Below are 10,759 nucleotides of genomic sequence, written 5' to 3' on the forward strand. Positions count from 1 at the left end.
CTCAAGTCTCATATCACATCTGCAAGTGTACATTCTGGTCTCTTCCTCTGATCCTTCCTGCAGGTGAGAGACTAAGTCTAGTTAGATCAGTGAGTTTTAATTTCACCTGTGACAATGGCAGCTCCAATTTCTCATTTCTTTATAATTTCTGTAGACTTCTTCCCAGGTCTCTATCTTCCTTATACATAGTTTTAAAACTTCTATTTCCTGTCTTTTTGGATAAAGTTGGCTAGAAAATGTATATTTCATAAATAATTTTTAAAGTATAATAAGCCAGTCACAAAAGGGCACTTCTGTGAGGTATCTAGAGTAGTCAAATTCATTTAAGCAGAAAGTAGAGTGGCGGTTGCTAGGGGCTGGGGGTGGCGGGCAACGGGGAATTGTTTAATAGTATAGAGTTTCAGTTTCGCAAGATGAAAAAGTTTGGGAGATTGGTTTTATAACAATATGAATATTCTTAACACTACTGAAGTGTACATTTAGAAATGATTAAGATGGTAAACTTTATCTTATATGTTTTTGTCATAAAAAGAAAAAAAAAACGTTTATCTTGGTTCTGCAAACTCTTGACAACATTGTGTGCAGTGGTCACCTTCTTTTCAGTTTTACATAAGATCAAGTCTCTTATACCACTTCATAACAAATCTGCTGGATCCCTCAGTCATCCCATAAAGGCAGGTCAAAGGACATGTCCTTTCAGTACAAACATTTTATAATCCCCAGAGAATAGTACTGCCATGCTCTCCCAGGCTTTCTTGAGCTCTATAATCAACAGAGATGGTAATTATAATTGTAAATTGCCTGGAATTGTAATATTGTCTATTTGTTTTAATGGTAAATTGAAAGAAGAGGGATAGTAGTACTTCAAGGTCCTAGTCTATTTAAGAACAGGCTTGAAGTTATCCCTTGATAAATGCTCATTTTGCCAGAAAACGTTGAAGTATATTAGCACATGCTGTTCTAGCATTATGAGAATAGACATTGAAAATGCATTGATTCTCATTTGACAATTTTCTAATTTGAAATCTCTTTGTGTTTACTGCTCAAGGTGTTTCTAGATTGATAAATAACTTGTTAACAAATTTAGTGTTACCAGGTAGAGTTGTATGATGTGGATCGTATTTGTCCATCAAGATCTGTTCTCCCCTTTCTTCTGGACCCAGTCCCAGTCTTCCTTGCAATTAGGCATGCCAATGTAATGGAATTTTATCCAGAGCATTTTAAACAGAGGTGAACTGTGGTCCATTTGCAAGCCCAGTGCATAGAAAACTCCCAGCGTTCTCTGCCATGCTCCTTTACCTATCTGACCGGTATGGTGATGTCTGTAGAATAATTGGAAGCCATGTGTTGAAGACTGCAAAGAAGAAATAACCTTCTTTTGTGCTTGCAGCATTATGCGTTTGGGTTTCTATTGCACAGTAAGTTAACTTAGCTTAAATAATTGAAGGTTAAAGTAAACAAGCAAACAAGAAATTTCATTACATGACAGGCATTTAATATAACGCCCCTACTCCCAAATCCTACTTATCAGAGATCTTTGAAAAAAGGCCCATAAAACTGTGTTACAGGCCCTGGTAGAATGTCTGGTGTGATCCTAAAAGGTACAGGGTCATCTAACTGATAGGGGTTAGGAGTGGTACCACATAAAAATTAGGAGGGAGAAAGTAGGTCAGTATCTTCCACCTGCCCAAATCTGTCAACTCTGCCAATTCTAGGATTGGCAACTGCCCAGCCCTCTCATCTCATAAATAAATTTCCTTGCCTGAAGAAGTTTATTGAAAAGTACTCTCAAGTCAAACATCTGTTAGGGAGTAAAGTAGGATTGGGCAGAGGGGAAAGTTAATTTGCAATACAATTTCACCAAAGTCTGAATTGAGCACAGAGAGAACTCTGGAGCTGGAACTGATTTTCAGAAATAAACCAATTGACTACGTCTGTATCTTTAAGACACAGACATAGTGAAGAGAAGAGCCATATGCACCCCAATGTTCATAGCAGCATTGTTCATAATAGCTAAATTATGGAAGGAGCCAGGATGCCCTTCAACAGATGACTGGATTAGGAAGTTGTGGTCCATATATACAATGGATTACTCAGCCACCAAAAAGAACAATTTCTCAACATTTGCTGCAACATGGACAGGACTGGAGGAGATAATGCTAAGCAAAATAAGNTGTCTGTATCTTTAAGACACAGACATAGTGAAGAGAAGAGCCATATGCACCCCAATGTTCATAGCAACATTGTTCACAATAGCTAAATTATGGAAGGAGCCAGGATGCCCTTCAACAGATGACTGGATTAAGAAGTTGTGGTCCATATATACAATGGATTACTCAGCCATCAAAAAGAACAATTTCTCAACATTTGCTGCAACATGGACGGGACTGGAGGAGATAATGCTAAGCAAAATAAGTCAAGCAGAGAAAGACAATTATCATATGGTTTCACTCATTTATGGAACATAAGAAGTAGGAAGATCAGTAGGAGAAGAAAGGGAAGAAGAAAGGGGGGGTAAACAGAAGGGTGAATGAACCATGAGAGACTATGGACTCTGCGAAACAAACTGAGGGCTTCAGAGGGGAGGGGGAATGGGATAGGCTGGTGATGGGTATTAAGGAGGGCACATATTGTATGGTGCACTGGGTGTTATATGCAAATAATGAATCAATTGAGGAAAGTAGGTCAGGCTTTTACAGGTCTCCATAACCAGTCGTTGGACATGGGCTGCCAAATGGGCTAGAAAGCTCACTTCTGCTCAGGGTGTCTCCTAAAGATAATACTCAGTTGAGATCTGTTGACTGACAATACTTCCAGTCACTGGAGGAATTGAGTATTTCAACCCAAGGAATGAGACATGAGATTCTTGATTCTCTAGGGCATTCATTAGAGAAAGGGTCCCTGACACAGCCAGGAAGTATGTCTCAGTGCTGCCCTAACTGCTAGTAACCCACTTACTTATGTTTATTCCTGCCAAATTTATGCCATAATCCTTATGAGTAGCTGCACTATTTAATTGTAATTTCAGTATTTAATGTAGAAAGGGCCTCAGCCAGAAGAAATAGAAATTATATCCACAAGCTGTATTAATAGGTTGTCCGTAACTATTTCCTAGAACGGAATACAAATAGAGACCATGAGTCCAAGGGGAAAATGGCTAAGAATTTGAAACTGTCCTGTGAGACACTGTCTATCTAAAGTATATCTATTGTTAGTCACGCCCTAAACATGAAAAAACAATGTTACTGTATATACTTACAACTGCACTTTAAAAATTGATTACTCTAATTTTGGAATAGAAATGAGAATGTTAAAGGTAATACTTGACTGTAAACCTGGTTTGACACATAGTATTTGTTTTTTTACATCATGGCTTACACTTAAAATTTACATCAGTCTCTATTCCAAAATGAAATCTGATAAGTTATGCATGGATACTTGGAAAAATTCAAAAATAGTAAAATATATAGCCTCTGAGAAATAAAATAATGGTGACAACTAGGGGTAAATANACAACTACACTTTAAAAATTGATTACTCTAATTTTGGAATAGAAATGAGAATGTTAAAGGTAATACTTGACTGTAAACCTGGTTTGACACATAGTATTTGTTTTTTTACATCATGGCTTACACTTAAAATTTACATCAGTCTCTATTCCAAAATGAAATCTGATAAGTTATGCATGGATACTTGGAAAAATTCAAAAATAGTAAAATATATAGCCTCTGAGAAATAAAATAATGGTGACAACTAGGGGTAAATATTCATATTTATTCAAATCGATATTCCCCCAGTGATCTGCCTTATTGTTTCCCATCCATTTTGAAGGAAATATCATAAAAATCATGTATGCTGATTATATTCTGAAAGTTGTCAAAGTCTCATTGCACCATTGTAAATTTTATTGGGAAATATGAACTGAGGCTATTGCATTTAAGTATATTTATAATCATTTCANTGAGTTTATTCAAATCGATATTCCCCCAGTGATCTGCCTTATTGTTTCCCATCCATTTTGAAGGAAATATCATAAAAATCATGTATGCTGATTATATTCTGAAAGTTGTCAAAGTCTCATTGCACCATTGTAAATTTTATTGGGAAATATGAACTGAGGCTATTGCATTTAAGTATATTTATAATCATTTCAAATGGAGGTTATTAATAAATAAATATAATCTGAGTATTTATCAATATTTATCAATAAATATTTACTATGTGCTTGTGTTGGTACAGCCATGAAAAGTTTAGAGATCTTGAGATATATTTAGATGACTCCAAACTAGGTGTTGTGAGTGAGGGACAAGTGTGGCAGTTAATGAATATTCAAACTGTGTGGAGACTGAAATGATAGAACATGTAGCGGAGAGGCCAAGACCTTGTCTATTTACTGTACCTCCAACAAAGCACTAAGTGGACAGTCAGCTAAGTTTGACAGTAGTGTCTGGACAGGTATTTTGGAGTTTATTTCCATTATTCTGTAGAAAAGATATTCAGGAGTGGGGCCGGAATGGAGATAGGCTGAAAGGACTTGGAACAGATTGGAGAAAAGAGGGTTCTGAGTGTGTGGCACTCGCCTTCACAGGCCAAAGAATAGATCACAGACTAACTCACACAGAGATGCATCCCCACCTGCTGACCAAGACCAGCACATCAGTAACGCTAGTGAGAATATCCAAAGACTGGGTGTCCTCATGGAAGTCAGGGATAGTGGTTTCTTTGTGTAGCTGGTTAACTGACGTTCAATAAGGCGAAGTAAATTCCATACTTCTGTTTATATGAAAAGTATTGGGATGCCTGGGTGGCTCAGTCGGTTAAACATCTATTTTTCAGCTCAGTCATGATCCCAGCATCCTGGGATCCAGTCCCACATCGGACTGCCTGCTCAGCGGGGAGTCTGCTTCTCTGTCTCCCTCTTTCCCTCCCCTGTGCTCTCTCCCTCTCCCTCTGTCAAATAAATAAATAAAATCTTTTTAAAAAGTATTATTTTTACATAGAATCCTAACTGATACATATTGACCCATAAAATCAATATCATTTATAATATGCAAAAACAATTTTCTCGAAATCACATTTTTAAGTACTTTTCATCAGTTAGCTTTTGCAATATTGTGTTAATGCTTACAAGCAGTCCCAGCATTTCAGTGGCTTACATGTTAAGTGTCATTGTTACCTTTAAATCAGTTTTAACTCTGTTCTGTGTCTATAAACCAGAAACCAGACTGAATGAACAGGCTCTATATGGATCATGAGATGTGATTCTCACAAGGAGGGAGAAAACCAAGGACAAAAACATGTGATGGCCCTTGTAGCTCCCACTTCTATGCAGCACACATCAGTTCTACTTGAATCCCATTGGCCAAAAAGAGTCATGTGAGCAAGCTTGGTATCGCTGGTGTGGCAAGGTAGGCTCCTTCCATAGGAGCACTGCTTGTCATATAGCAATGGGCAGAGATGTAGAATTCTCTGACTTCCGAGGAAAGAACAATTTGGAACAGTTTGCTTATAAATTAAAAAAAAAAAAAAAGTAGACTTTCATGAATTTCTATAAAAGCCAAATGAAAATGGCTTCATAATAAGATAACATGTATGGAATATTTTATATTCAATGTTTGTTCTTCAAAACCTAAAGAAACCATTAAGGTATTCATATAAAACCAAAGGTCTTACAATTGACTTCATGGGGAAGCTTATTTTGAAAGCTTCTAGGTTTCTTTTAGTTCTTGAGGTCAAAAATTGAATGACCTGAGAGATATAGATTCCTTGTAGGGCTCTGGAACACTTGCTATATGGATTTTATAAACATCAAAGATGTTAGAAAAGTTCATTTTTCCTCTTTTCTATTAGATCAAAAACATAGAACTCCTATGATTTTTGTTCCATCAAAATCCTACTGAAAAAAACATAAGTTTGGCTGCTTTGCACAGAAAGCTATCCTTTGGATAGATAAGGAGAAAATCTGAACTATGAGAACTCAGACATCTCTATAAAAAATAATATCAAAGATAGTGACACTGGTTGCTTTTGGGAGAGAAATCTGAATATTAGAATTCAGAGTTGAAGGGGAATTCCTTTTCCTGTATACCATTTTGTGCCTTTTCAATAATGCCCTGTAACCCGCATTACCTGTTCAAAATATACAAACAAAAACATGTTAACACCTACATTGAATCACATAGTTTCAGAAACTCTTTTTTTCACACCTCCCATCTTTCTATTCATTTTACCTTTTTTGCATTGATAGCAGAGGAGTATTTAGTTTGTAATCAGTTGTATATCTTATTAAAATTCCACCAAAAGATGTAATTTTAATTTTAGTTTCTGTTCTTTTCCTATTCTCTTTCCCTATTTCTCTTTTGTTATTTTTTTTCTAAAATTGTTCTATTCCACGAGTATTTTCAAATAGCTAATAAGTGATTAGTACAATCTATCCTAAAATTCAAGAGATTGGAAATGATTTTCAAGGAGGCACTTCTGAGTGAACGTAAATAGTGTGGGAAAATGAAAGAAAAAGGTACATTCTAAAGAAGGTGATTTATTGCCAAGGTACAAATGTAAACAGAACGTGATCAGACTTGAGAAAAATATAGCTGCTATTTTGCAATACACAAATAGATTATTTGTTTTGATGCCATTCTACACATCTAAAATAACTAGCGTACCAAATGCACACTGTCATCCTTTACCACTCCCTCTAACTTTGTAAATACACAATTTTTTCCCTTCCATATAATTCTAAGTGGTTGGAAAATTCAAGTAATAATTTTCTTTTCAAATATGTGCATTAGTATGTGATTAAATAAAAATGATAATGATATATTTTCAGGCTGAATATAATTAAGTTGATACTTGAAACTTACAAAAAGGAACAGTGTGTTATATAGTTATCACCATTATTATTTTTGGTCATGTATTTAAAGCCTGCCAATGGGAATTTTTCTTTAAGCCAATTTTGCTTGAGCATGAAATCTTATGACTGCTTAGTTATTATGATGAAATTATTGTTGGTTTTATTTATACAGGAGCTGAGAATGTTCTAAAATAAAAGTGCTACCTTTTGCTCTTGGTATATTGTCACTATACAGTCAATATTAAAATCATCAATCAAGTTATCAACTACAGAGATAATGTCAAAAATGATCATTTCTTGAAATAAATGTATAAGTTACTGAACATCTGCTTTAAAAATACCTACAAAATTCTAACGTATTTACCTAAAATAAGAAAATCGTGTAGCGTTTGCTGCATAACAAATCATAGTGGCTTAATTATTAGGGCAGCTTAAAGCAGCAACCATTTATCTAGGTCATAATTCTGTAGGTCAGAAATTTGTTCCAGGCTGAGTTAGGGGGTTCTTGGTTCCTCTAGTCTGGGCCAGACTCTGCTGATTGTAGTCAGGCATGCTCATAAGTTTATGGTCTACTGGTCAATCAGTTGCAGATGGTTGGTCTAAGATGATTTAGCTGAGATGCCATATGTTTTCCTCATATGGTCTCTATTCATCAGAAAACTATATCTATATCTATATCTATATCTATATCTATATCTATATCTATATCTATATACACACACACACACACACACATAATATTCCCCCCACGTGGAAGAGTTGGCAGAGGCCTCAAGAGCAAAAGGGAACAAGCTCCAATGTAGGAGTCTTTTTCAAGCAATTACCTGTGTCATATTTGCTACTGACCATTGGACATATCATGTTCCATGTCCAAGACGAGAATCAGAGTAGACGGAGACTACTGAAGGAATGGATACAGAAAGATGAGAACACAATGGAAATCGAGACTACCCTAATCTACCACAGTTGTAAAATTCATACAATTACCAAACATTGTAGCTGTCTTTCTTTCATTTCTCCTTCCTCCCTTCCTCCCCTTCTTCTTTCTTTCCTTCCTTCCTTCCCTCCTTATTTTCTTCCTTTTTTCTTTCTTTAATTTTATTTTCTGGTTTCACATAGCTTTATTTGGCTTATTTACAGATCTAACCCTAGCATTTGATTTCACATGTAAATTTTTTAAAGATTTATTTATTTATTTAAGAGAGAGTGTGTATACGTGAGCAGGGGGCAGGGAGAGGGAGAGGGAGAAAAAAATCTCATGCAGACTCCCCGCTGAGAACAAAGCCTGTCTCTGAACTCTATCCTACGACCAACCCGAGATATGACCTGAGCAGAAATCAAGAGTTGGACACTTAGCTTACTGAGCCATTCAAGTGCCCCTCATATGTACATTGTTATTTCCCTTGTATTTAGAATACTAAGATTTCAGCCAATGAAACTTATTTCTTCTTTCTCTCCTTAGTTGATTTTTATGTACAGCATTCGATTTATTCTCTGTACCAGTGAATGACTTATTCTGAACAAGTTCTTTACACATGACATGGGTGCAAGCATGACTTTTCCCAAAACAGTATGTGAGAAATAAATCCTGTAACTATCTCCCACTGGGAACCATTAAGCTGCTATAACAGTAGTTCAAGTCAGCTTTCTCGCCCGTAATATTAAAGATCACCCTCCATTCCCTGAGGAATATCTTAAGTTGGGTACTATCTCTCACTTGGCAACCGTAAGTAGCAGCTCTTAGCAAAAATATTTTAAAAGGCACTCTCCAATATACCCTATCCTCCATTACCACGTGGACTATAGCTCTTATCGCAAACTGTCAACACATAATTAACCTACTGAATGGTAAGTGCAGGAAGGAAATACAGTGAAATATAGTAAAAACTCAGACATTTTAATAAAAGTATACTGTATTTCTAAACACTGAAGTAGAAAAAAAAAAAAGAAACAAGAGAAACCTCAAACTAGATTTATCCAAAAAGAACATTAAAAAGATCATGCCTTGGGGTGCCCCACTGGCTCAGTCACTAGAGGGTGCTAGTCTTGATCTCAGTGTCTTGAGTTTGAACTCCATGTGTGGCATAAGATTTACTTAAAAAAAAAAAAAATCATGATTTATCAGAAAATCATCTTTATGGTTTCAACATCAAACAATTAATGCCAAATAACTAAGCACTAAATTTCAATTACTCTGGTTCTTATATAAATCCCAAGTTCTGTGCCATTAGTGGAACTGTGGGTATGGGAGAAATGATACTGTTGATTCATTAATTTTCTTCATTGTTCCTGAAAGATTTACTTATATTTATGGGAGGAAATAATGCTAAGATATTCATAGTGTGTAGAATTTGTTATCTCTTACTTCAATTGATTTTCCACAAAGGTGCCAAGCCAATTCAATGAGAAAAGGTTAGGTTTTTTTTTTTTTTTTTCAACAAATGGTGTTAGGGAGACTGGATAAACTCACATGAAAAGATTAATTTAGCACTTTTTCATATGACAATTTTTTTAATTCAAAGTGGCTCATACTCTAACATGTAATATCTAAAACAATAAAACTATCAGAAGAAAATCTAGGAAAAATCTTTGTTACCTGAGTTAGGTGAAAAGTTCTGAGATAATAGTACCAAGAGCAAAATCCATATTAAAAAAAAAAAGATAAATAAAAATTTTTCAAAATTAAAAAGAAAACAAATATTGCATTTCAAAAGACACCATTAAAAATTAAAGTACTGAGATAAAATATTTGCAAGTTATACTTCTCTTAATTTTCTTAATATGTAGAGAAAGCTTACAATTGTAAGACAGATTCCAAATAAAAATGAGGCAAAAATTGAAACACACATTTCATCAAAAAATATATATATAAATGGTTTGTAGTCACATGGAAGGAAACTTACATTCAATATTATTAATCATCAGAGGAATGTAAATAAACCACAATAAGATATCACTAGATACCACTTCTTCCCATTAAAATAGATAAAATAAAAATGACAGACAACATGAACAGTTGACAAGTATATTTGGGAACCTGGAGACCTCTAACATTGCTGGCCTGAATGTAAACTGGTAGAATCACTGTGAAAAACTGCATGACAGTTTCTTTAAAAAATAATAATAATAAGTGTAACATGAAAAAGTGATTTCATTCCTAGAAATATTTCTAAGAGAATGAAAACATATGTCCACATAAAGACTTTTACTTGACTCAGCAGCATTATTTATAACAGTCAAAAAGTGGAAAAAATCCAATGTTTTATCAAGTGGTGAATGGATAAACAGAATATGGTACATGCAACCAATAAAATTCTATTTAGCAACATAAGTGGAATGGGTTACTGATGCAACAATTATGGAGCTCAAAAATATTATGCTACTTACAAGAAAGCAGATCAAAAGACCATATATTGTAGGAGTCCACTTATACTAAATGTGCAGAAAAGGCAAGTCTATAGAGGTAAATAAGTGATTGCTTAGGATTAGGTTGAGATTAAAGATTGATTGACTGCAAATTGGTTCCAGGGATCATATTGGGTGATTTGAATGTTTTTTTCTTTTTTTTAAGATTTTATTTATTTATTTGACAGAGAGGGAGACAGCCAGCGAGAGAGGGAACATAGCAGGGGGAGTGGAAGAGGAAGAAGCAGGATCCCAGCAGAGGAGCCCGATGTGGGGCTCGATCCCAGGACTCCAGAATCACACTCTGAGCCAAAGGCAGATGCTTAACGACTGAGCCACCCAGGCGCCCTGGATTTGAATGTTTTATTAAAGATTTTATTTTTAAGTAATCTCCACACCCAATGTAGGGCTTGAATTTACAACCCCAAGATCAAGACTTACAAGCTCTAAGGACTGAGTCAACCAGGTGCCCCTGATTTAAATATTTTAAAATAGGATTGG

Source organism: Ailuropoda melanoleuca, chromosome 3 (assembly GCF_002007445.2).
Source record: "Ailuropoda melanoleuca isolate Jingjing chromosome 3, ASM200744v2, whole genome shotgun sequence".
Taxonomy (NCBI): domain Eukaryota; kingdom Metazoa; phylum Chordata; class Mammalia; order Carnivora; family Ursidae; genus Ailuropoda; species Ailuropoda melanoleuca.